Raw genomic sequence first — 25,781 nt, forward strand, 5'->3', positions numbered from 1 at the left:
AGTGCTGGGCTTGACAGTGCCCCTCCCGGGTCTCTTAATGGTCTACAATGTCTTCACGGCAACTCAGATGGCACCAAGCTCTTGGAGCTCAACCTTCTAGAGAATTCATTATTCATCATCATGAATGGGTAAGAAGGCTTTCCTCCTCTATCACATGGTGGAGACATAGTTAGCTAATTCCAGAGTGTCCATTTCAGATAAAAATGTCACACCTTTCCAGGGATACCCACTGCACCTCAAGGACGTCATTTTTTAAAAAATAAGCATAACCTGCTACTAGAGTGAGGAGACTGATTTTCTCGTGTGTGGTATAAAGTTATCCCGAAGGCAGCCCCTGGAAAGGAGCTTCGGAGATGCTCAGAGCTGGGGCAGCACCATCGGGATAAGTGGGCCGCCCTGCGACATGCCCACATGAAGAACACAGTCTCCCATGTGTACAGGTGCTCGTTAGTCACAAGCGATGAAAACAGTGAAGTAGCTGGTTATGAGGCAATAGGGAACATTGGGGACCGTGGCAAATTAAAGGTTGAGCACCCCATCCTACCTGACCCCCACTAAAGCATTCACATTTCAGATGTTTTCAAATACTCTGCCAGGCAAACAAAGCCAGTTTAGTGGCTGGATGTCTTCCAAGGGCTCCAATCTGCAAGTTCTATCCCCAGGCTTATAAATGCTCCACAGTGTTTCTCAACCAAGAGTATTTATCAGGATTATGCATAAGAACCTTCGAAAAACTCCGATTGTCCCACCCTATCCTGGGCCTCCTGAATCTTTAAAAGCTCTACAGATTATTCTAATGCGCTCTCCTTTTAAGGTATGTATGTATGTATGTATGTATGTATTTACTTGAGAGAGAGAGAGCTCATGAGCACAGAGGGAGAGAAAGAAACAGGCCCCACTGAGCAGGGAGCCTGATGCAGGGCTTGATTCCAGGACCCTGGGATCATGACCTGAGCCAAAGGCAGGTGTTTCACCAACAGAGCCACCCAGGTGCCCCTCTAATGTGTTTTCTTACATTAAAGCTACTGCAAGTTCAGAAAACTCAGAGACCAACAGAAGCTGGATGGCTTCCTGGAGGAGGTGTGACTCTACCCTTGTTCTGACACATTTTCTCCCTAGCTTATGGAGACTTGGCTTTGGAGCCTCATTTGGTTTCCTCCTGGGACCCCTGACTACCACCCTTTCTAGAACCACTGCTAGGGTCCAAAAAAATAATGCTGTCATTAAGAAGCCACGTTTTGGTGGGCCCTAAGATTAACTATGTGGTTGGTGTTCTCAGGGGTAGAATTTAGTGATTCCTTCCAGGCTACAAAGTGGAATCTACAGACCCAGGATGTGGCATTAGGTACATGTCAGGGGTGCATGTACCTCCACCAGAATCGGTGCGGTCACACCTGGGCCAGATCAGGCCCACACCTGCATGATCTGAGAAGCACCCAGGCCCTAAGACACCTTTGCCAGCAGCTGCCCATGCAACCGGAAATGCCTCCCTTGAATTCTCAGGGAAACAGCATTTTGTTGTGACAGCTGCCAACCCCTTAAGATCTCATATTAAAAACCCGGTGGAAATCATTGATGGGGTTTCTTCCCACCAAATCATAAGAAAGAACAAATCATGTAGGAAAGGGGTTCTAGAAAGATTAGATGGACGAATCCAAGGAAGGCGGTCATCTGGAACTAGGGGAGCTGTCATGCAAGAGGAGGAAGGGGAGGGAGTGTGTCGGGGGGAGACAAGCAAGAGGAAGCCAAGGACAACGCATGATTGAAGCAGTGAAGAGAGAAGCCAGGCGGCAGGACCAAGGAGCCAGGCAGGTGCGAGCCTGTGCCAGCAGGGCCGGCTGCGGGCTTCCTTCCTCGCTCTTTAGAACGCGGCTCCTTCCTCTTCCCAGAATCTTGAAATCCCAGCTCGCCTGCCCTAATGGCCATCTGTTGTTTTTCTCTTCCCTACATACTTCCTACCTTCTTCTGGTAACAGCACCTCCCTTCCCTGAAGAGATCTGCTCCTTCCCATTCATGGGGTTCTCTTGGGTGAGGGGGGCTGCCAGCCTCTACATCCTCCCTCCTTCCTCCCAGGCACCACGGGGTCAAGGGGCTTGGACCAGGCCCATCAGAGTTCTCCAGTCCCCCCAGTCACAGGGATCAGCCCCAAGCACCACCTGATCCGAACTGAGCCAGTCAGCTCCTCCCGGGCACGGACTGGAAACCTGAGCAGACACCCCGGGATTGAAGGAAGCTACGGCTGACAGCGGGGGTGTGGAGACCAGCCATGCAACACCCAAAGCCACCTGGGCTTCCTCCCCTGCCTCACCAGGCCAGGTTACTATTGCTCCCACATACTGAGCTATCCCCATGTCTTTCCCATAAACTGGGACTTAAGGGAGGGAGAATCTGTTTCTGTTGTTGCAACCAACAGCCAAAACGGACACAGAACACTTAGAATAGGCTAAGTAGAGGTTGGCGGGGGCGGGGGTGGAGGGAGCTAAGGGAGGACACCCCCCCAACCCCGCCTGTCCTATCCCAGGCTGGGAATCAGAGAGTCCTTGCCACAAGGGGTTACGTGATTAACCCCTGAGTGTTATGACCCCCAACTACACATCCGCACAGCTAAAGCTTCAGGAAGGGCAAGCAGGAGAATGCCCGGACGTGGGGCACACGGCTCCTCTTCTGGCTTACTCAGAGCAGGATGCCTGTTGAGATGCTCCTTCTGCCTTTAGCAAAATGCAACAGCCGCCTGGGGGTTGAATAATTGGGTGTCTGTGCAAGTTATTCAGCTCTGGTCCCGCACTTTCCCCTTGGCCTGTTGGCTTCCACTAACAGGGTGGACCAGAGGGAGCCCGGAGGCGGAAGGCGGGCAGAGAGGTTTGCCACATTCCGCAGCAGTCGCCTGTCTCTTGTCCTTGTCCCATAACCAGACTCAGCACACCCCCTCAGAGGTCCCAGCCCTAGAGGCAACCAGCTGAGGGGGGGTCCCTTCCTCAGGCGAGTTCTGTCTCTGCACTAAAATTACTGTCCTGATAGGAAGCAGCTACCTGGGAGGAGAGAGAGAAGTGGGGAAGTCTTATCCCCAGGCCCTTCCCAAACACATTCTATTATAAATTCACTCCTTGCCAAAAAAAGCTTAGCGAGTCCTGGCCATGATTAAGCGTCACTTACGGAGGGGCAGCCCGGCAACAGAAGAAGTAGAGACATCCAAGCTGGGACCCCTCACCCTTTATGCTTTAAAACGCTCTAATCGGATTTTCCTCTGGCCATGCCCTTCCCTGCAGGACAAACAGCCCACGGGACCCGGGGGACATGTCCACCTGGAGCCTAAGACCTCCTTCTAGACCTTGCCTCAAGCACCCAAGATCACAGAATGTGATCACAGAATGTGGCTTCCTGGGCCCCAAAGGACCCCTTCTCAAGTCATTCTTCTGAGGGAACCCTGTGCTGTCAGGTCACATGGTGCTGCTGAGAGACAGCAGATGGAGCTGGGAGTGACCAGAGATTGGAGGTGCTCCCGAAGCTGTCCAGGTCCAAGCAGGAGGCCCTGTCGTGCAGGACAGAGCTGAGTGGGAAGAAAAGGTTAGGGAGGCATCAACCGGAAGCCTCTTTCTGTGCTCTTGCCCCAGCCTCATAAATGTTGGGGGAGGGTCTGATGGGAAGAAACTCAGCTCTGCCCCCTGGATCCCCTCCATTAGGCTGGGGGCTGGAGGGATGAGCTAAGAGGCCAAACCTCGAGGCCCAGAGTCAAACATCATGACTTAACGGTAATGCTCCCCCGATGTAATCAGTGAGAGTTTTGTTGAGCTTTATTGACGGAGATGCTCTAGGCTGGACACATAGAAGCTTATGATTATATCAACTCCAAGGCAAACTCAGGCTCCAAAGCCCATGCCAGGAGGAAACGGGCCTCAAGGCCCAGTCTCAGCAGCCAAATCTTGCCCGGGGACCCTCAGGTGCTGCCAAGGTGAACCCCAGACAGAAGCTCCAGCAAGCAGACCACAGGGGAGCCACAGTGGCCACCCAAGGCCTCACCTGTTGGCTCACTGGGGGCAGTGACTCAGCAAACATGTCTACCTGCTTACTCATGTTCTTGACCAGCAGGATATGCACCCTCTGGGCCAGGGATCGTCATCTCCTGTGCCCTTCTTTAAATGGAAGCCTTTATTGTTATTCTGTTCCCCACCCCACAACCGAGTGTGCTGCGCGCGGCACATCTATCTTTCTGCGAGGTCTTGCCGAGCACATCCAGCCCTGGCGGGGAAGGGTATTCAATAGACTTCTGGTTGTCTCCCAGGGGGAAGGAGGTATGAGCAATGGGGTATTATCTTAAGCAGGAACAGTTCTGAAATTGTGTATATGGGAGAAGAGGGTGTGTGAGCTGGGAAGCAAAGATAACTGTTGTCTTTGTTCAGTGCGCACCTCCGTCCTACCCCAGACTCTTCCGGCCACAGACCTTGAACCCCTGACTGCATAGAGAGGTCCGTGAGCCAGGTTAGAACAATCTCTGCACTTTACCACAGTAATTGATTTAGGAAGGTCATCTGACAATAGCTGCCCATTTCAATTCTTCTGGCTGTGGAGAAAGGCCATCTGAAGTTGGAGAGAATGAGGCAAGGAGAAGGAGAGAGAGAGAGAATGTGTGTGTGTGTGTGTGTGTGTGTGTGTGTGTATGCGTGCGCGCTGGAAGTCCAAAGTATCTGGGTCTGGTCCCTGAGGTGACCATAAATTCTGACTTCTGTGTGTCTGCCTTACCTCTTGATTCTCTGAGCTTTGCTCACCCTTTTCTGCCTAAGCTAGTAAAGAAAATGTAATTATCTCTGTCACCTAAAAGTCCCAACAAATCAACCAATTCTGAACATTTGAGCTGAGCTTTCCTAAGCCATGCCCCTGTGCAATACTTTCTGGAGTAATCCAGGTAAGAGATAATGGACAGAATAGTATTGGAAGGGAGAAACGTAAGAAACCCTAAAGCACTTTGGGGGATGGAATTAGGACTTCGTGATTTACTTCACGTGGGGAATAAGATCAAGGGCATGGTCAAGGATGACCACCCTGAGCAGCTGAGGGGTAGTGACTGTCACCAAGAAGTGAAACAGAAAAGAAGCAAGTTTGCAGGGCCTGGAGCAGAGGGAATCCAAGTAGAGGCTCCCAGGAGGCCGTGGACCACAGTGGTCTGGGGCCTCGGCTAGTGCCTGGGGCCACAGATGATATTTCAAACCATGAGTTAATAAAAATGACCCAGGAGAGCATAAAGAGAGAGAAGATGAACACAGGACCCCAGAGGAAATCCGCTGTTATGCTGCAACAGAAGAAGGGAATGAGAAAGGCTGAGAAGGAATAGCCAGAGAGGCAGGAGGAAAACCAGGAGGGTGGGTCAGAATCCAGAGGAAGGACATATTTCAAAAAGAAAGGAGTGCTAGTGGTGGCTGCTCTTCCCAGAGGTCGCCTGTGAGATCCCACACTTAGGGAGTCTCCGATGACCTTGGGAGGCAGAGAGTGGCATGGTGGAGTGAAAGCTGGGGAGTCTCGGATTCAGGAGAGTATGGGAGGTAGGAAGTGGAAACAGTCAGGCAAACTTTGCTAATCTGTACAGTTAAAAAGAAAAAAGAGTACAGCAACCAGAGCTGGATGGGAGATGGGAAGGAGGTTATTTTAAATGTGGGAGACACTTGGGATCGTTTAAGTGACTTCAATTTTATTGCGTACTCATATGTAATCTCATGTGAACCATATAATAACCCCACGAGGAAGCTTCCCCATTCTACAGACGTGGAATCCAGACCTTAGACCACATGAGTGTTGGAAGCCCTGGGGAAACAGTGGTAGCATTTGAAAGAGGAGACACAGCCATTCCTTCCTTCCATCTAGATGCCCACCGCCATCCCGTTCATGCCCAGGGCCCTGAGTTTGAAAACGGCTATGCCTCGGCCAGGTCACACAGCCAGTAAGTGACACCATCTGGATTTGAACTCGCATCTGTGGATGTCAAGGTGTGCATGCTCACCCCTTCCAATGAGCCCTCATCACAGGCTCCTGGGCCCTATCCTGAGCCCTCTGGAGCCCCTCATGGCCCCTTCCCACACCAGGGCCCACAGCCCCACCAGCAGCATGAGGCGATGTGTCTGGGGGATGGGAAGCTGGTGGAGAACATACCAGGTCCTTCCCTTTTACACGATGGTCAGTAACTTCAAAGATGATTTTTATATTAAAAATATAGAGACGTCGTTATGCAGAACACGAATCTCACATGAATTTCTAAGATGAAACATGAGATTCCCAGGAAATATCTTGCTTACAGTTACCAGTTTGGACTCCAACTAGCTCCTGTTTAGAATATTTGAGAAGAAAACTATGAAAAACAACTGGCAAACAGGATGAAGGGCTTAGTATGGAATTTCAGAATTTCCAGCCTGTCCCACTCATCTTCCAGGCTCAGCTAACTCCACAGCCTCCCAAGAACCCCGCTTGATACCCCCTAGCCCTCCCTTCTGCTCTCTGTGCATCTGTCTTGTTTCCCCTGCAGCCTGGAATGGCTTCCTCCTACTCATTGACTGGAAGCATGCTCACCTTCCAGGAAGTCCTCCAGGCCTGCAGTGTCTCCCCTCGGCTAAGCTCCAGGGTTAAGCCAGCACGTTCACAGCCACAGTGCATGGCTGCATTATCCATCTGTGGTGTGGAGTTTGTCTCACTAAGCATCTTGAGGGGACGGACTGCACCTGCTACGCCCCTACGTCCACACATGGAGCAAGATAGCATTCCCAAAGACGTCAAAACACCACCGGCCACATCAATGTAGGTTAAACGAAGACTTACATCGATGATCTCATGTGAACCCCATAATAGCCCCAAGAGGAAGTTTTCCCATTGAACCAATGTAACAACTGACCCTGAGAAAGGCTAAGGGGTTCTCCCAAGGCCACGTTTGGTAGGAAGTGACAGCGCCATTCTTGGACCACCATGAGAAGCAGGTGCTCAACAAATATTTATTGGTTTTTGCTTTTGCTTTTTCCTTCTCTTAAAATGTTAGCAGAGTACCATCAAGGGATCTTCACAGACTCCGTTCAGAATGGAAGAATGACCTAGCAAAGCCCCTGCCTCATCTCTGCCCCACAAAATCATTAGATATAATAAAATAGTTGTTGACCTAAGCCACTAGGTCTTGCAGTAGTTTGCTAGGCAGCAACGGGACGCCAGGACACCCCCAGTAGGTCTCAAAGAGCCTCCTCCTCACATACAGCATTTCACCCTTTTGAGTATTATTATCACAGCACCTTAGGCAAAATATGCACCCCTCCCCCAGTGTCCTGTCCCAACATCCCATGCTTCTCAAGGTCCTCTGCACATCCAGTGTGCCTGAAGATCCCCCCAAATTCCTCCTGCCCCCAAGATGCCAACCTCAGAACGGTTCCCAGCCTTCCTACCACCCTTCCTACTCACGTGTGTTCAGATGTGTTCCCATTTTAAAGGAAGGATCTGGTAACCCCAGAGAAACTCCAAGGTGAAGACTAGAAAGAGACCAACTAAAACAGCATCTCTGGGGGAAGCTTGGGAGAGAGAACCTATATGTTCAGCAGTCCCCCCAGTAGTGCTTCTCCATCTCATGCCCATAGCCTTCTCCACAAGCCAGACTGAAACCAGCACCTTCACACCAGATGGGGGAAGAGGGCCACCCTCCGCCCCAGCCATAGGTTCTCATGCATACTTGCTACCTTTAGGGTTTTTTTTTTTTAATTTTTAAAAATTTATTTGAGAGAGAGAGAGAGAGAGAGAGAGAGAGAGAGCGCACATGCAAGCCAGGGGAGGAGCAGAAGGAGAGAGAGAGATAGAGAATCTCAAGCAGGCTCCCCACTGAGTACAGAGCCTAACATGGGCTCTGACCCTGAGATCATGACCGGAGCTGAAATCAAGAGTTGGACGCTCAACTCACTGAGCTGCCCGGGGGCCCCAATACTTGCTACCTTTTACATCTAAAAATGACGCTTTGTTTTCTCTGGCGCTATGGTATTACAGGTTCCATGTTCTTTTCAGAGAGAAAAGGTGTGTTAGGACCAATAAAACATTAGCATATGTAAGTTTTCTTCAGAGTCCCTCAAAAACATCAGTCCGCAGCTGGGAACCCTGCCTTCTGCCCTGCTCACCGTATCCCATCCTTCCCTTCCAGCACTGCTCTGATTATGAACTAAGAATCCACTGAAACTGGGATTGCCTTCAGCCCTGTCCAACTGGTTTGAATAAGCCATTAACCATATCTAAACAGGCCTTCTTAATAATAATAATAATAAAGATCGCGCTGGAAGATAAATGTCATTCTCCTATTATGCAGCTGCCCACACAGCTTCCTGTTTCTGGGTTTGCATGTCCCGCACCTGCCCAGGGCATGTGCCATTGGCCCTATGGCTCTGAGAGAAGCAGGAAAACCAGAGTCCAGAGAATTGTGTTGCTCAGCCTTTGTCCTAAGTCTGAGGCAGCACATCCTGCGGCCTTAGCAGGTGGCTGGTCACCTGTGGTCACCTGAAATATAAAGGTCTGTAGGAAGAGCAGATCCCAGGAGGAGCGGAAGTTCCACACCCACCTCCATCCACGGGAGCACCCCCGTCCCTCTGGGCCGGGCCAGTCCTCATCACACTGCCCTCCCGGCCACCCTCAATCTGGAAAGTTTGCTTTCCTGTCACCCCTCCGAGGTCCACTCCCCCCGACCCCTCTCTGAAGCCTCTGTGACCATGTCAGTGACCTTTCTTGACACTCATGCTGCAAATGGAGATCTGTGTTCATTTTGTATCAGCTCTGGAGACACCTCCAAACAGGGGTGTAGAGTGGCTGCCAAGGCGGTGCTTGGGTCCCCAGCATCACATTTGGGCTCCCTTTGGGAAGTGTGTGCCCGCCACCACACCTAGCAGAGAACAGCGTGAATGGCAGCGCCACGGTCAGTGTTCTCCAAGAGGACAGGAGCCATAAGGCTGCATCCTTTGCTCACAACGTCCCTAACAGCGGGAGCTGCTGTTGGCAAGCCTGCGGGCCGCGGGGCCCTCCAGGCTCCAGGGCTCCGAGGACTCTGCCTGCCTGAGGGACCCCTCTTGGGAAGGAGACTGTACTTGGGTGGGGAGGATCCCCATTTTGCCAGTGCCCATCACCCATCACCTCCCCAGCCCCTGGGGAGCATGGCTCCAGGGCCAGGACTTGAGGGTGCCGTGCTAGTGGGGGGCACCTCACTGCGCGGGCCTGGGGACCTGGGGACCTAGGGACCTGGGGACCAGACTGTCGCAGGTAGAGCCGTGCTTCTCTCACACTCCTCCCCACCTCCCGGGACCAGGGCTCACTGGACAGGGATGCATGGTTCCCACTGCGGGGTCCGGGCTGGGAGCCGCCGTGGGACCTGCCCCCAAATCCATGGTTAAACACGTGGTTAAAACTTTGCCTTCTTGGAAAGTGGGTTGTGGTGTTAAATTGGAACATGCCATCTCTCTGCCTTACAGCGAGATAAAGGGGAAGCAAGCGCTGCGAGGGGAGGATCCTGTGGAGGAGGGCAGGGGAGGAGGGATGGCAGGGGGGATGGGGGAGGGAAGGAAGGGAGGATGAGTGAGAGGACACCGAGAAGGAGGTCGAGAGAGAAGACTAGAGGGAGGATGGGAAGGAGAGTAGGAGGGAGGACGAGAGGGAGGATAAGAGGGAGGACGGAAGGGAGGAAAGGCTGTTGAAGATCCAAGAAGGGAGGGGCTCCGCTGGAGGGGGGGAAGAGCTCCTGTTGTTGGACCAGTTGGCCTTACACAGCTCTGTGATCTGGGCTAACACACTCCCCTCCCAGGTCTCGGCTTGTTTATCTGCGGGAACAGAAGGGTTGGGCTAGAGTAGTGGCTCTCCAAGCCATCCCCAGACCAGCAGTAGAGCATCAACCAGGAACTCCTCAGAAATGCAGATACCCGCCCCCTCCCCTGACCTACTAAATAATCAGCTCAGGGGCCAGCCCAGCAGCGTGCATTTGAACAACCTCTCCAAGAGATTCTGATTCAGGCTGGAGTTTCAAACTGCCGATGACCTGATCTCGGAAGAGAGCACACACTTAGAGCTGTGCCTGAGGCCACACCAGGCCCTCCCTAATGTGGTCCTCATGGAACCGCCCAGCTCTGAAGTCAACAGGCCTCCTCCTCTGCATGAAACGGCTGAAACTTTCCTTATGAAGATTTGCTCTTTGAAACTCTGTACTTTTACATGGACTCTTCCCTCTTCTTACAATAGGTTTTTCTTACATTGACTGTCTCCTATTTGTCCCCCAGCAGTTGTTTTAGTGGTCACCTCTTCCAGGAAGGCCTCCTAATACCTCTTTCCTCATGTCAGATGTCTTCCCCTTGGTGCTCTTTTTCACACTTTATTAATATCTCTGTGATATCACTTGCCAACTTCATCTGGTCCCTCGACAGCCTGAGCGAAGTGTGGGCAGAAACTTGTTTTATTTCTGCATATGCAGAGCCTGACGAATGGCAGTCATAGAAGACAGCCTCAGTAAACCTCACTGCAGAAGTGAGTAAATGGAGGACTTGAATTCTGGTGCCAGTGACCTAAAGGTTCAATGACTTTTGATTCTTATTAACCTCTAATCACTGAGAGTTCCGTCCTATTATAAATACCCAATGGCTGCTTGATCATCAATGCTGATGATCGTTCATAACTCTCCATAGCATATTACATGATCCAAATTCATTTGTATGTATTAGCCCATTTGAGCCTCTCAGCAATCTCGTGAATTGGGTTAGACCACATATTGTTTTAATCATTTTAACAGCTGAGAAAATGAGTCACAGACATTACATGGCTTTTCACAGTTACCTGTTTCTGTGAAAATGATTTGTTTCATGTCTCCCCTGTGCAAGGCACTGTGAGAGATGCAATCGAAGACATGATCCTTGTCCTTCAGAAACCTATATTCTAAGAAAATTAAAATGTATCTTCCAAATAAACCACAGCACAAAGAGTGTATAATAAATCCAATCTTAAGTGCATTGGTCTATTAAGGCCCTGGGAGTTTGGTGGACAGAGGAGTCAGGGGTGGCCGAGGAGACTTGGTGGCATGCAAAAATTGCATGAAGCCTGTTTAGCCAGTGCCCCCTGGGCAAACATAACCCTAAATGGCAAATTCACCTCTCTGGATTTACTGTCTTCTGCATTTTGGTTTGTTGATCCCTCCTTATCCTATTTGCTTCTTGATGTTTTAGGGGGAAAAAATTTTTTTTTGAATCTTTTCTTCAGATTGTTTTAGTTGTTTTCAGAAGGAAAGTTGGCCCAGATTAGCTGGCCTGCCACTACTACAAGCAGAAATCTGCTGCGGGTTCTGGCTAGAGATGAAGATGAGAACTTTCGAGCAATGGAGGGACATGAGTGGAAAAATGAATCAGGAAGTGGGGGTATGGGGTAGTTTGAGGGAACAGTTGTAGGAGTCACTAGAGGGGTAAGAACGGAATTGAAAAAGGATTCTTTTTATTGGTTTCCTTCCCTTGCTCCAGTCAACATGAAGAACACAAGAATTTAGAGGGTTAATTCTCACTTGGTACTTCTAATCCTACTTAAACCCATGGGATTTCAAAAACAGGCAGCATTGTCCGACCTACTTAATTGCTTCCTTGTTGGGGAGCCGTCAATTCCCACTGCCAGCGCTGCCCAGAGGAATGGGAAGCCTCAGCCACAGAGAGATCCACCCCACTCCAGGAGCTGCGAGCATCAGCCCTGCTCTCCCAGAGCCACTGCCAGTGTCTGGGCAGTGGACGAGCACAGGGAAAGGAGGCCACACCGCCCCAGGGAAAAGAGTGTGGGCCTCCAGCTGCCCACCTTCCTTCTGAGGCTGTAGGTGCTGGAGCCTACACTCAGGGAGGGGCCCAGAGAACCTTCAAGAAGCCAGCCCTAAATTGCTTTCTTTTTTTTTTTTAATAAATTTATTTTTTATTGGTGTTCAATTTGCCAATATATAGAATTACACCCAGTGCTCATCCCATCAAGTGCCCTCCCTAGTGCTTTCTTAGGGGAGAGAAAGAAGCCACTACTTGTTCAAAATATTGTGGTTAGGTTTTCCTTCATTTGCAAATGAAACCCTCTTAACTGAGATCAGGAGATTTCAAATGCCAGGGCTGCACATCAGAGTGTCATCATCTCTCTCTCTCAGAGTGACATCTTTCTCTCAGGAGGAGGACCTGAGCGAAAAGAAAAAACAACAAATGTTTATTGAACTTTCTGTGAGCCCAGCACTGAGCTAGTTGGCTCTGTGGAAACCACCAAGGTAGCAGGTTTGCAGGCCCTCATACCTAACTGAGGGACATAATTAATATAAATGATACCTCATAGTCGAATATTAGAAAAGCCTTTAAGATAATCTAATAGTTTTTGACATTTTTTTTTCTCCATGGTACCCACTCAACAAAACACTCAATGTATAAAGCATACGCTCTGCTTCTTTTAAAGAGAATTGGTACCTAGAAACCTACCTGATGGGCCCCTCTGTGTCTTTTATGAGGGATGGTGAAAATTTCTGACCTAGCCCTGCATTCGATTTGTGAGTTGAGGAAGCTGGGTCTCCCTGGCCGAATGGAAGCAGCTCATTCTTGGGGAGGCAATGGGCTTGCCATGGTGCCTGAGTGAAATCTGCAGCTCCAGGACCATCTTCAGGATTGTCCCCCTACAGATATCAGAGGGGTTGGGGAGGAGATGGTCACATGTTGAATGGCCTTGCTGCAGCAGGATCTGATATGGGAGCCCAAAGAAAGGGAAAATCCAAATAAGCATAAGGAGTAAAAGCAAGCTCCATGGAGGAGAACCTGAGAAAGTTTATGAAATACAGATAAAGTCAAAATGGATCAGTGGTTCTCATACCTTCCCAATGGATATCTGGCAGTGTCTGGACACATTTTTAGATGTCATAGTTCAGAAGGAGTGGCGGCATCTAGTTAGTGGGGCCAGAGATGCTGCTAAAAGCTCTACGATACACAGAGCAGTCAGCACAACAAAGAAATATACATCCCCAAATGCCAACAGTGCTGAAGCTGAGAACCCCTGGAACGAATGGAGAGAAGGCTAGAGAGGGCCAGGCAAGTGGATGGTGTGAGCCAGTGCACAGAGACAGAATGAGCCCAAAGTGACTTGAAAACAGAGCCCGTCCTCTTCTCTGTGTCTCCAGCACACATCAGTAGCTGCCAGATGAGTCATTAGTTGTTGGACAAATGAGTGCTTGCTGCCATCCTTGAATTCCACCCTGGCTCTTTGGCTCAGAAGTCCTCTGCTCAGAATAAACAACTCAGCTCGATTGATACTTTTTTTTTCCTGCCTCACCTTTTTCCTTATCCTAAGCATTCAGAACAGGTTGCCTCTCACTCGCTTACTCATCCTCCTCAACTTACTTACATTCTTACATCCAGCCTGCTCTCAGCACTCATCCTACCAGCTGCCTGGTGTCATCTTGCAGGGTCTCAGGTGTGGGGGAGATGCCAGCCCTCCCCACCCCACAGCAGGCAGCTGCAGGTGCTGGAAAACTGGGCGTCCACGTGTATTCATCAACCCTCCGACCTCCCAGCTGTCCCACCTGCAAGCTTGCATGTTCCCTGGATGGACCCTCAGGCTCCGGGGGAGTTTTGCCCTCTTCTGGAAGACTCTCTCAAGTAACTGATAGGTGCCCTGTGAGCTCAGATCCATTACATATCTTTTTATATATATCCTGATGGGAGACATCTCCTTGAAGCCTAATTGTTTCCCAGACTTCAACACCATCCATCTTATTTATGCAAAGAGCCCCAGTGGAACTGCTCAGGGCAACAAATGTAGGCAGGGGCTAGACCAGGCAGCAGGGCACCTGGCTCAACAAACAACATGCCCAAAGAGACCACAAAGGACACGGTCTGTGGCCTCCATCCTACTGCTATCTTTTCTATCCTCGCTCTGGCCTGGGCTCTAGCTCCCTCCTTTTCTCAGACCCCACTGCTTGAGCTCATTTTCTCTCTCTCTCTCCCCCCGCCCTTCCACAATATTTGCTATCAGTCACTGACCCCTCCAAGGGACTGTAGATAGTCGCTTTTTATCTCTGGTTCTAGAAGAAAAAGAGCAAAGGTTTAGCCTCCGAAAAATTCATTTCAAGCTCTGAGAGTGGAATTTTGCCGAGTGCTCATGCTGGGGTGTGGGGGGACTCCTCCTTGGGATTCCTGAGATAACTGAGTGCTATCACCTCCTTCCAAGAAGCCCAGCTCTGCCTTTTTCAGATCAACTTATCCTTGTTCCTCAGATGAGCAATATCACATCCAAAGACTCACCAAGTAGCATGGTCAGGGTCTCATAACCAAGGCAGTGCCAAAAACAGCATTGATATCCAGACGTGTTCCACACCAAAAGCTGTGGCCATACGCCTCTAAGCAAGAAGATGAGAAGTGGCACCAAAGAGCAGAGAAGGAGGAAGGCAACCAATGGAAATCTGCTCCCATGCAGATGCCTGGCACTGCAGTGAACAGAAGTAGACAGAAGTGCCCTCATGCTAGAAGCATCCACAGCTAGATGGAAGGCCTGGCATTTCCTCCTCTAACAGATATCATAAACCCATATGCAGCAAACTGGGTGATGCAGGGCTGGGATGAGTCTGCACAGAGGTCATGTTCTGCCAAAATCACAGTACCTGATAAATAAGGCATCCCCTCTCCTCCCTGACAATTTTAAGCTAGAAAAGAGAAGCAGTGACGAGAGGAAGTGGTATGGCTTCTCAGTACTTACATCCAAGCAAAAAAGAATTACTCAAAACCATGAAAGTGACAAAATCCTTGGGGTATGGTGATTTCTCTCCTTCTATTGAAGCTGGATTTTAAGATACCATGGGTATACAGATATGCATAAAACACACTGGAAGACCACACACGAAAGTATTAATATTTTTCTTTGGATGCAGGGATGATATTATTTTATTATTTTACATTATTTTATAATTTTTCTCTTGGGACACTTCTAGATTTTCACTTTCTTTATAATCAACACTTATTACTTTTGTGATTCTATATGTAACAATACATAAGACCTTACATAGGTATGTTTCAAAGTTAGTGTTAGTTTATCCAGAAAAATGGAAGGAAAGGCTTTAAAAGTGTAGGCTGAAATTCTCAGCATAAAAATATTCAGAGTCTGGAATGAACAAGATTTAGGAAAACAACCAAGGATTCCAAATGGTTGAGTCAAGTTATGCTTAGAAGAGGCAGAAAAGGAACATGCTAACTGGTGCCTGGAGAAGGGGGTATAATGTTAAGCAAGAACAGAAAGAAACATCAACACCTCTTCTCACGCATCCTCTCCACCAGAGAAGATTATCCTCGAGTTGGAAAAGGCTAAGTAGACACATAGAAAGAATTCAAGCCTAACACAGTCTGTTCGAGAGGATTCTCAAATGCGAGTCACTGGATTGCCATGAGCTGATAAAGAGGACAGAGGGGGTTGGGGAGACGAGTGTGACTGGTGCTACTCAGGTGCCACTCCCAGGGTGGGAAGTATTATGGGGCAAGGTCTCGGGCCTGAAAGGCTGGCAGCAGGCCTCGGGGCAGCCAGAACTTGCAGGCCTCGCTGCTCCACTCACTGCTTTGTCCTTTCCCACATTTTCCTCGCTCTTGATCTTTGTCATCTCTGCTTGTCTCTTCACTTCCCTCTGCAGAGACATCTGCATGCAGCAGAGGAGATAGCCATCAACCAGTCCTGCCTTCCCCAAACCAGTGACCTCAGGAGAGGATTTCTCCCTCCCAGTGTCTGTAGACCAGATCCGGATCCTGGCCGTCCCGTCTGGGCTCATAGCTGAAACCAGTCACTGTGGCCCAGACCATCGGTTCCACAGTTAGCCAAGCCCAAGTCATGAGCCCGGGCCTGTGGCCAGGTATGCAGACTGCTATCCGCCCCCCGACAAACAGCCCACAGCCATCCTCATAATAAAAGAGAGCCAAAAAGCTCCTACCCACTCCACCTGCGATTCCATCCAGGCTCAAACATTTTGTACTCAATTATTTAAAAAGAATTGTCATTAGATCCACCAACAATAAATATTGATAAATTATAAGAAATGGCACAATTTCCAAAAGGCGTCATATGTTTCCTTATGGGTTTTGAAAAATCCTCCAGAAAAAAAACCAACATAGAGCCTGAGTCCCCCTGACACTTCCATGCAAAGCTCTTCTCCTTTTCCAGGGAAGCAAATTTGGATTAATGGTTGTCATTGTCTATTGTTCTTAAGTGAGATCCACCAAGGCCATTGTGTCCCTTCCAAGAAATCGGTTGCATATGTGCAGGGAAAGAGGAGAACGCGAAGCACCTGCAGACCTACCACTCAATGTCCCTTTTGTTTAGAAGCCATGCTGGCTTCATTTCTACAAATAAATTGATAGAAAACTTGTCTATCAGTGTTCCAAATAAAAGTAAAGGAAGGTTGTGTTCAGATGTCATCCTGAGCCCTTAATTCTTGCCCTAGGGACATAATAAAAGAATTCAAAACATTCTTAGCCCTGCCCCTGGAATACTTAGTCAAGGGACAATGCTGGCCTCAGGTCAGGGCCTGGCCAAGCCATCACCCTTTACCTCCCTGTGGAGTATGAGCTCTTTTTACACCTGAGAGCATCCTGATTGCTGGCACCCCCATGGAGGTGGGAAGGGACCAGGCAACAATCTCAGGGTTTTCACTCCCAGGGAGTAAAGGTAAGTGAAACTCCTTGACCAACCTCAGACTCTTGTGTTCTCAAAATTCCCATTCATTACAACCAAAGAATTACCAAAAAGGCTTGCCTGGGAGGGCAGCCCTGACTCTGGCTAACAGAATAATTCCAGAGCCTATAGATCTTTTCATTTCATTTGATTGCCTATAGAATCATAGAATGGTGTTTTGCTTGAGATCCATAATCCAGTCCCTCTTCACTAGAACACCACACTTGGGGAGAAAGCGTAGCTGGTGTTGGACATAGGCTCAAGTAGTGCTCAGGGGTGCTGATTCTCATTTGCAAGAATTTCACATGACTACATGTCTTCCAGGAACCTTGTGGAAGGAAGACCGACCAGCAGAGTGGGCAATAGACCATCTGGATGCCCTGCTCAGTACCTAACATCTACCAAGTCATTCATTTGTACCAGTGCTTGTTGGCCACCGGTAGGCTTGAGGGTGCTAGGCTTGGGGGATTATAAAGATAAAAGACCACCCAGTACTGAAAGTTCTTTCACAGATGGAATGATGGGCCGAACAAAAGAAAGTTAAATGTGAAGTCTTGCATTTCAGTTGCAAAAAATCCAAATCATACAATTACGTAGAAGTGGGGGAGGGGGCATCTTCATGCCCCTCTGCCCTCCTCCTTCCAGAGTCTTCCTCCAAGAAAAAGGAATAACTATCCTAACGGTGACATTTCAGAATGTAGAGGAAACAGCTGCAAAAGTGCTTATATCATCATAATATGCATCTAGAAATGATTATAACATAATTATATGGCATGATGAGGGCATGGGAAGATGGTATATGCATTGAGGTGACAAGGTTTGTAGGAAAAAGAACTAGATCCTCAAAAAACCAAGTAGCAGTACAAGCATATTATGTAGAGAAGTGGACAAAAAGAATGAAATAATCAGTACAGTGGATGGCTCTGAGGAAGAGGAAAAGAGATGAGGTGGGCTGGACAGGAAAGGATGCTACATTCTTGTAAAAAGCCTCGTTACCCTTAAAAACTGTGTGCATGTTTTAAAAATGATCAAATTTGTCAATTTTTTTACCTTGATAAAAAATTCAGACAAATTAAAAATATTTTTGAAATATCATTTAAAATAAATATTCATAGCATAGGAGCAGAATACTAGAACAACCCAAATGTTATCGAGAACAGAGGGCAGTACAGCATGGAAAATGAACGAACTACTGCTAATTCATCAACAAGGATAAATGTTAGAAGCAAAATATTAAGCAAAGAGAGTGATCAAATGTACATATGGCACGATGCCTTTTATGCAAACATCAAAACTGAAATGCTGTTTTAGGATACATACATAAGATGGTAAAATTAAAAGTGAAGGAATGGGGATGCCTGACTATTGATTTTGGCTCAGGTCATGATATCAGGGTCGGGGGAGGGGACTGAGCCCTGTGTCAGGCTCTACAGTCAGTGGGGAGTCTGCTTGAGATTCTCTCTGCCTCTCTCTCTGCCCCTCCCCCCTCAAATAAATAAATATTTATTTATTAAAAAGTGAGGGAATGATTAATAGGGGATTCAATATGGTAGTTACCTCTGACGGGGGGGGAGGAGTATGTAAGCAAGGAGCTTCTAAGTAACTTGCAATTTTTATCCCTAAAGTAGGTGGTGGTATCCCAGTGTTGTATGTGTGTGTGTGTATGTGTGTGTGTGTGTAACAATCATATACTTTTATAGTCTTTTGTATGTGTTTCGGCTCTTTATTGCTACTTAACAAGCTACCCCAAAATTAGTAGCTCAAAACAAAGATTTATTGTTTCATATGCTTCCAGCTGGGCTCAGCTGGGAATTTCTTCTCTTTGTGGTGTTGACTGGAGTTGTCTGTGGGGCTGCACTCAGCTGGAAACCTAACTGGGGCTGCAACAGCAACAGTGGATTCATTCACATGTCTGGCACCTCAACTGGAATGGCCTGAGAGGCTGGGGACTGATGAGGCCTCCCTCTGTCTACATGGCTTCTGTCCATTCTGTGGTCTAATTCAAGCCAGTTTATTATTATTTTTTAATGATTTATTTATTTATTCAAGAGACGAAGAAAGACTAAGCACAAACAGAGAGAAGGGCAGAGAGAGAGAGAATCCCAAGCAGACTCCCTCACTGAACATAGAGCTCAATGCGGACTCATGAGATCATGACCTGAGCCAAACCAGGAGTCAGACCCTCAACCGACTAAGTCCTGCCAAGAGCCCTAGCGCAAGCCCCTTTAAATGGCAGCTGGCTTCCAAGAAAGCAAAAGCAGAAGCTGAAAGGTGTCTTAAAGTCTAGGGTTGGAAGCCATGATGTGTCACTTCCACCACATTCTGTGGGTAAAAGCAAGTCATAAGACCAGCCCAGGGTCAAGGGAAAGAGGAATTGATCCTACCTCATCCTAGAAGGAGTGGTTCAATGGTGCAGGAATGGGGACAAGTGCTGGCAGGCATCTGTGAAGACAAGAGATCACAGCAGTAGTATATCAGAGGATCTCATGATTAGCAGCCTTTTGAAAAGTAAATTTAACAAGAAAGGCAGAAGACTTACGAACAGAACTATCAGACAAATTAACAGTTGATTTCATAAAAATGCCATTTCTCCAGAAGTCAATATATAAAATTCATGCAATTACATTTTGAATACAGTTATTTTTAATTGAGTAATTAAAAATTAATTGGATAATAAAATTTGCAAGCCAAGAAGAGAGCCCTACCCAGAAACCAAATTATCTGGCTCTTTGATCTTGGACTTCTTGGCCCCTAGAACTGTGAGAAATAACTTTCTGTCATTCAAACTCCCCTGTCTATGGTATTTTATTATGGTAGCCCCAGCAAACTAAAACACAATGTATATGAGATAAGATCAGAAAACCCCTTCTTTCTCCATCTGCGTCTCTCTCTCTCTCTCTCTCTCTCTCTCTCTCTCTGTGTGTGTGTGTGTCTCATGAATAAATTAATAAAATATTTTTTAAAAATCTTTAGAAAGCACCTTCTTAATCAAGATTAAGAACATAAAAGCTATAAAAGAAGAGTAGATATACTTGGCCATGAAAAATGACAAAGAAAACAAAAGTCCTTTGAACAGCAAAAATATCCCCCAAACAAACAAAAGTAGAGCCATAGCCCAAGGGAAAATATTTATAATGCAGGTGGTATAATGTTAATACTTAAAACAAACAAATAGAACATACAAGTGCAGTAAGAAAAAGACAATTGTTGCAAAGAAATGTGGACAAATCAAACTAGAAAAAAGTCCAGAGTTGCAAATTCAGATATCTATAAACATGGTAAGATGCTCAAATTCACTGGCAGGCATGGAAATAAATGTTACACAGCAATAAAACATCACTTTATGCCCTTCTGATGGGCAAAAAAACAAACAAACAAACAAACAAAAAAAACGAAAAGCCGTAACTCCTGTTGGTGGCATGGTTGGAAACCACGTTGCTGGTGGAAATATAAAATATCACAATCATTTTAGACAGCCATCTCATGCTATCACTAAAATTCCGAACACTTATGACTTTTGACCTAGCAATGCCTATGCTGGGAATCCATCCTATAAAAATAAAATCACTAGTACATATGTGTGAGAGTATTTGTGGCTGCAGAACTTATAGTGAGGAGAAAAAAAAATGGAAACAAATGGAATCACCATGAATAGGGGAACAGCTGAATAAATTTGGGTACAACCTCACCATGAATATTATGCCACTATTTAACAGAATAAATTAGAAATAAAACAGGTGGCTTAAAGGGGTCCTAAGGAAGCATGGCTGGATAAAAAAGCAAGTAGAATCAGGAGGTCACAACTTGATTCATTTTAATAAATGAATCACCAAATATTGCTGTACATTTAAATATTTGTGCTCATATGCACATATATGTACAAGTATCTGTACCTGCACACCTGTGTCTGGTATTTGATAACCTGAAGAACTAAATGAGGAGTAAACTAAAAAGGAGAAACTGCACAAAGATGAGCATATAAATAATCGTATATTTTCAGCTATTAACTTTGTGTTTGCAGGAGGTTATGTGTAGAAGGATATTAAATTAAGAGTAGGGTTTTGGGGTTTGTTTTTTTTTTCCAAGGCAGTACAGCAGCTGCACTGCCTCTACTCAGGGAAATGCAGTGCCTGGTCCCCTGCAGCCTGGAACTTGGAATTGGAACAGAAGCAGCAGTTTGGGAAAGTCTCCACCCACTTCCATTAAAATTATGACAAGACTTGTCAAATCAAAACCACCATGAGATACCCCTTCACACCTGTTAGAATGGCTGTTGCTCAAAAGACAAGAAATATCCAGTCTTGGCGAGGATGCAGAGAAAAGGGAATCCCTGTGCACCATTGGGGGAATGTAGATTGGAACAGACACTATTAAAAACAGTATGGAGTTTTCTCAAGAAATTAAAAATAGGACTACCACATGATCCAGCAATCCCACTTCTGGGTATATATCCGAAGGAAAGAAAATTTCTGCTTTAAAGAGACACCTGCCCCCATGTTCATGACAGCATTTTTCCCAATAGCCCAGGAGTGCCAGGGTGGCTCAGTCAGTCAAGCAGCTGATTCTTGATTTTGGCTCAAGTCATGATCTCAGGGACATGGGATTGAGCCCCATGTTGGGCTCTGCGCTCAGCACAGAGTTTGCTTAAGATCCTCTCCCTCTGTCCCTCTCCCTATCCTCCTCTCTTTCTTTTTATTACTTTTTTTTTAAATTTTATTTATTTATGATAGTCACAGAGAGAGAGAGAGAGAGAGAGAGAGAGAGAGAGAGACATAGGCAGAGGGAGAAGCAGGCTCCATGCCCCGGGAGCTCGACGTGGGATTCGATCCCGGGTCTCCAGGATCGCGCCCTGGGCCAAAGGCAGGCGCCAAACCGCTGCGCCACCCAGGGATCCCTCCTCCTCTCTTTCTTGAGAACTTTCTAAAATACATAGATAAATAAAATAAATATATTCCCAATAGTCCAACACATAGCAACAACCAAAGTGTCCATCAACCGATGACTGGATAAAGAAAATGCAATTTATATATAACAGAAAATGTGAAATACAGATATAGATATAGTGGAATGTTATTCAGTCATAAAAAAGGAATTCTTGCCTTTTGTGACAACATGGGTGAAATTTGAGGGCCTTATGCTAAGTGAAACAAGTCAGAGAAAGAATGACAAGTACCATGTAATCTCATGTATATGTGGAAACTAAGAAAACCCAACTCTGAAACAGAAAGAAAATTGGTAGTTGCCAGTGGTGGGGGTGCCAGTGGAGTGAAGGTAGTCAAAGGGTTCAAGCCTGCAGTTATAAGACGAGTAAATTTCTAGGATGTAACGTGCAGCATGGTGACTATAGTTAACAATATACTCTACTGTATAGCTGAAAGTTGCTAGGAGAGTAGATTTGAAAATTTCTCAGCGCCAAAAAACAACCAACCAACCAAACAGAAATTGTAACTATATAAGGTGATATGCTAACTAAGCTTATTGTGATAATCATTTCACAATTTATACATCTATCAAATCTCCACGTTGTGCACTTTAAACTTACATGGTACATCATATGTCAATTTTATCTTAAAGCTCGAAAACAAAAAAGAATTATAAGATCTGTCCTTCTGGGGACACAGTCTCGAGCAGACACCCCTCAGGCACCATTTGGCCTAGATCCCAGTGGCAGATGACCAGGTAGGGAGACCAAAATCAAAATCAGAGAAACCTTACCTCCTACTCACCCCCGACTCCCAGACCCTTAGAAAACCCAGCTTAGCACTTACCGCAGTGCTCTCCCCCACTTCCTTGACATCCCATGGTGTGTGGCACCAGCATGATATTGGGGCCAGACCATCCAGGGTCTACACTTCTCTCTGCCTCTCACCTGTATGCTTTGGATAGATCCCTTATCTTCTCTGAGCCTGTTTCTTTATCTATAAAATGGGAATGTCACTATTTCTCAGTGTTGCTGTGAAGATTAGATTAAATTATATATATGAGACTCAGAACAGAGTCGGCATCTGCCAAGGAATTGCTGATGCTCTAGTGACAGTTAATAATGTCACTAAGGGGGACAGGCTCCGGGGACTGGCCATGATGGGAACCGGGGTGCCTAACTTTCTTCATGATCAAAGCAACATAAAGGTTTTTCTAGCTTACAAGTGGCCTTTCCAAATAACCTGGATGCCCATCCAGTCCTGGTGGGAATGTGAACTTACATAGATGTTGAGAAAGTCATGAGGTGGAATATAGTAACTGGCTCAAGAAGAGGCCTGAAGCTCCTAATGGGGCAGAAGGCCTGGGGGCTGGGAAAGGCTCAGCCTGCCTAGGATTAAGGGAAACCAGTCCATCTGGTCCTCCCACTCCTGGAATCTGTCCTAAAGGCTTGTGAACTAACATGTTCATTTCAGATTCATTTATAATAACTTAAAAGTGGAAACACCTTGCATATCCAAAAAATAGGTCCATTGTTAAGTAAAAGAGGCATAGACTTTTGACAGGATGTTATGCTGCCTTTTAAGAGAATGCTCACAGAATTTTCATGTCATAAGAAAATTCTACTGGCATAGGGTTAAGTGTAAAAGCAGGGTAGACGTGGGTAGACGCTATTTGATCTCATGGATAAAGAACGGATGTAAAAGGAAAGGGAAAAAAAAATAAAATAAAAGGAAAGGGACTGGGTGGGAATATGCCAATGTCAACAATGGGTAGTAAATCTATGGATGGTCTCCTGCACTCTCTTTATCATTTTCTGTATAAATTGAAATTTCTACAATAGGCATGCAACGTGATGATGGCTGGGGAGGAACAGCTAAAAAGTCCAACTAAAAACTAAAGTTGCTGAGATATTTGACTGAGCAACAGCTACACAGTTGTCATTGGAGGTCCCATCTCTCAACAAGCCCCATTACCCTCTGATCTTGGAGCTTCAGTCTTTTCCACTGCATTTTGAGGGGTGGAAAGATGGGTCCCTTCTGCCAAGCTGCTCAAACACCACAACCTCTAACATCCCAGAGCAGAGGAAATCCTGGGCTCAGGACAGTAGGGGACACAAGCTGAGACCAAAGACCTTCAGAGCCTCTGGAACCCACTGCTCTGATTGGGGAAAGCCTCTGGGAAAGGGCAGTGCTTGTAGGGAAATTGGAAAACTTGGTAAAGAGAGAGTGAATAGCATCCTCCTCCTGCTTTTTAAAGTTTGATGTAGGGTGCCAGTGAGTTCAAACTTTGTGGTTAATAAACTAGAGATGCAAGTAGAGATGTTTTCCAAATGGGAGAGGGAATGAGGGCATGATGAGAAGGGGTCGCTGAGCTGAGTAGAATCTGCAACACAGAAATGGTGACATTGGCCCTAAACACGCTCCACCGACCCTTCTGTTTTCTCCCCTCCTTTGACACTTCCTCCACCCCTTCTCCCACTGTTTAAGCCACCTAGAGTCCCACCCCCACCCCCAGAAGGGACAAGCCAATGAGGAGAAGTGCAGGTTTCCTTCCCAAGGTTGGAAGCGGAAACAGGGCTCAGCCTGGTGAGAGGTAGCACAGTTGGTGGTTTTTCAGACCGGATTCCACGGGAGGATTTGGTCTCCATTGCCCTTCTAAGCTCTCCTGGGAGGTGAGGGCAGCACTCACAGCAGAGAGAGGTTCCCTGGGTCTTTTCTGTTCCCACCCTCAGCTCTAGGGTGGACCTGGAGGAAAGGTTCACAGGGAAGGTGATGATGCCTTTGGCCTCTGGCATGGAACTCACTAGTGTCTACTCTCTCCTGCCCCCAAATTGTTCCAGTCTTGGCTCCCATTCCCATGATCTCTGGCTAGAGTTGATAAGGTAGAGAGGCCCCTTCCTGGAGATTCAGGGCACCAGAAGGGTCCTTCAGGCACATCTAATCCATGGCCATAGTTTGATAGAGGAGAAAAGAGAAATTACTTTATGGAGCCTTTCCAATAGCCCCAAAGCTTCTAAGTCACAGAGGACCAAAGCTGTGACAAAGGCTGATGCCAATCCATGAGACTCAGGTCCTTCCTAATGACCCCCAACATCTAATCCCCACCTCAATGCTCACAGAAAGGAGGAGGGAAGACTAAAGAGGACCCAGTTGTGCCCATGGCCTCTGACTTGCCTCTGTGGTCTGGCACCTCCCTCACCTTCCACCCCCAAAAGTGCCCTGCGTGACTGAATGACTTCATACAAATTGCATTTATTTGCTCATTTCTAATCACATCCTAGGATCTCATGCCTTCTTGATGGTAAATAAAAGGGAACAGAAGATGCCTCCTAATGACCTGGAAAATCAAGTTCATACCTTTCCCAAATCAGAATCAATTTGTTCTAAATCTAGTCAAGTCAGAGCCAAGCATGAGCAGAAGGTCCACCCACTTGGCCATTTCCTCCAGCCTCTGAAGGCATAGTGAGTCACCCTCAGAGCCTGGCTTAACCCAAGATGAGTCAGTATCTCCTGTTTGCATACATGGTCATTACTTTCTCTTCAGAAAAAAAAGGTGGGGAGCTTGTCTACAGGTAGACAAGCATTGACAAAAATTATTCTTCAAAAATATCACCAGTCTTACATAGTGTCTAAAACCCCACTGTTTCAGACACTCCTCAGAGCAATGACCCTTCCTAGAATATTTGATGAAGACAGATTAGCATTTTATTAAGTGACAGTCAGTATATTTCAAGGATGAAGAATCCAGTTTCTGGACCAAGTTCCACTTCGTATGGATGAGTAAGCTGGTACTGTACCAACTTTCCTGAAGATAACAACTATAAGCTCCAGAACAACAACAACAAAACAAAACAAAAAATGAAAAACAACAACAACAAAAAACCACCTACCTGGAGGCTGAGGGTTTTAGAAAGTGTACAAAAGCTACAGATTCGGTCAGCCCTGTGGCCCAGCGGTTTAGCACTGCCCTCAGGTAGGGGTGTGATCCTGGAGACCCGGGATCGAGCCCCATGTTGGGCTCCCTGCATGGAGCCAGCTTCTCTCTCTCTCTCTCTCTCTCTCTCTCTCTCCCCCCCTGTCTGTCATGAATAAATAAATAAAATCTTTTTTTTTAAAGCTACAGATTCTAAAGGAAAGATGATACTTGGAAGAAGGGAACAGTATGAGTTGAGTATCCTGTTTTTATGA

The 25,781-nt window shown here is 46.9% G+C and overlaps 1 long non-coding RNA gene across 1 annotated transcript; it reads right to left on the bottom strand.

The window, feature by feature from the left end:
- Nucleotides 1–12,033: 12,033 nt before the first annotated feature.
- On the bottom strand, nt 12,034–25,641 carry LOC140594958 (uncharacterized). The gene is made up of 3 exons (XR_011996243.1): nt 25,484–25,641; nt 19,056–19,113; nt 12,034–12,161 (listed from the first exon to the last, which is right to left on the bottom strand). It is a non-coding gene; the product is annotated as an uncharacterized lncRNA (long non-coding RNA).
- Nucleotides 25,642–25,781: the final 140 nt, after the last annotated feature.

The sequence above is a fragment of the Vulpes vulpes genome, chromosome 13, assembly GCF_048418805.1.
Source record: "Vulpes vulpes isolate BD-2025 chromosome 13, VulVul3, whole genome shotgun sequence".
Taxonomy (NCBI): domain Eukaryota; kingdom Metazoa; phylum Chordata; class Mammalia; order Carnivora; family Canidae; genus Vulpes; species Vulpes vulpes.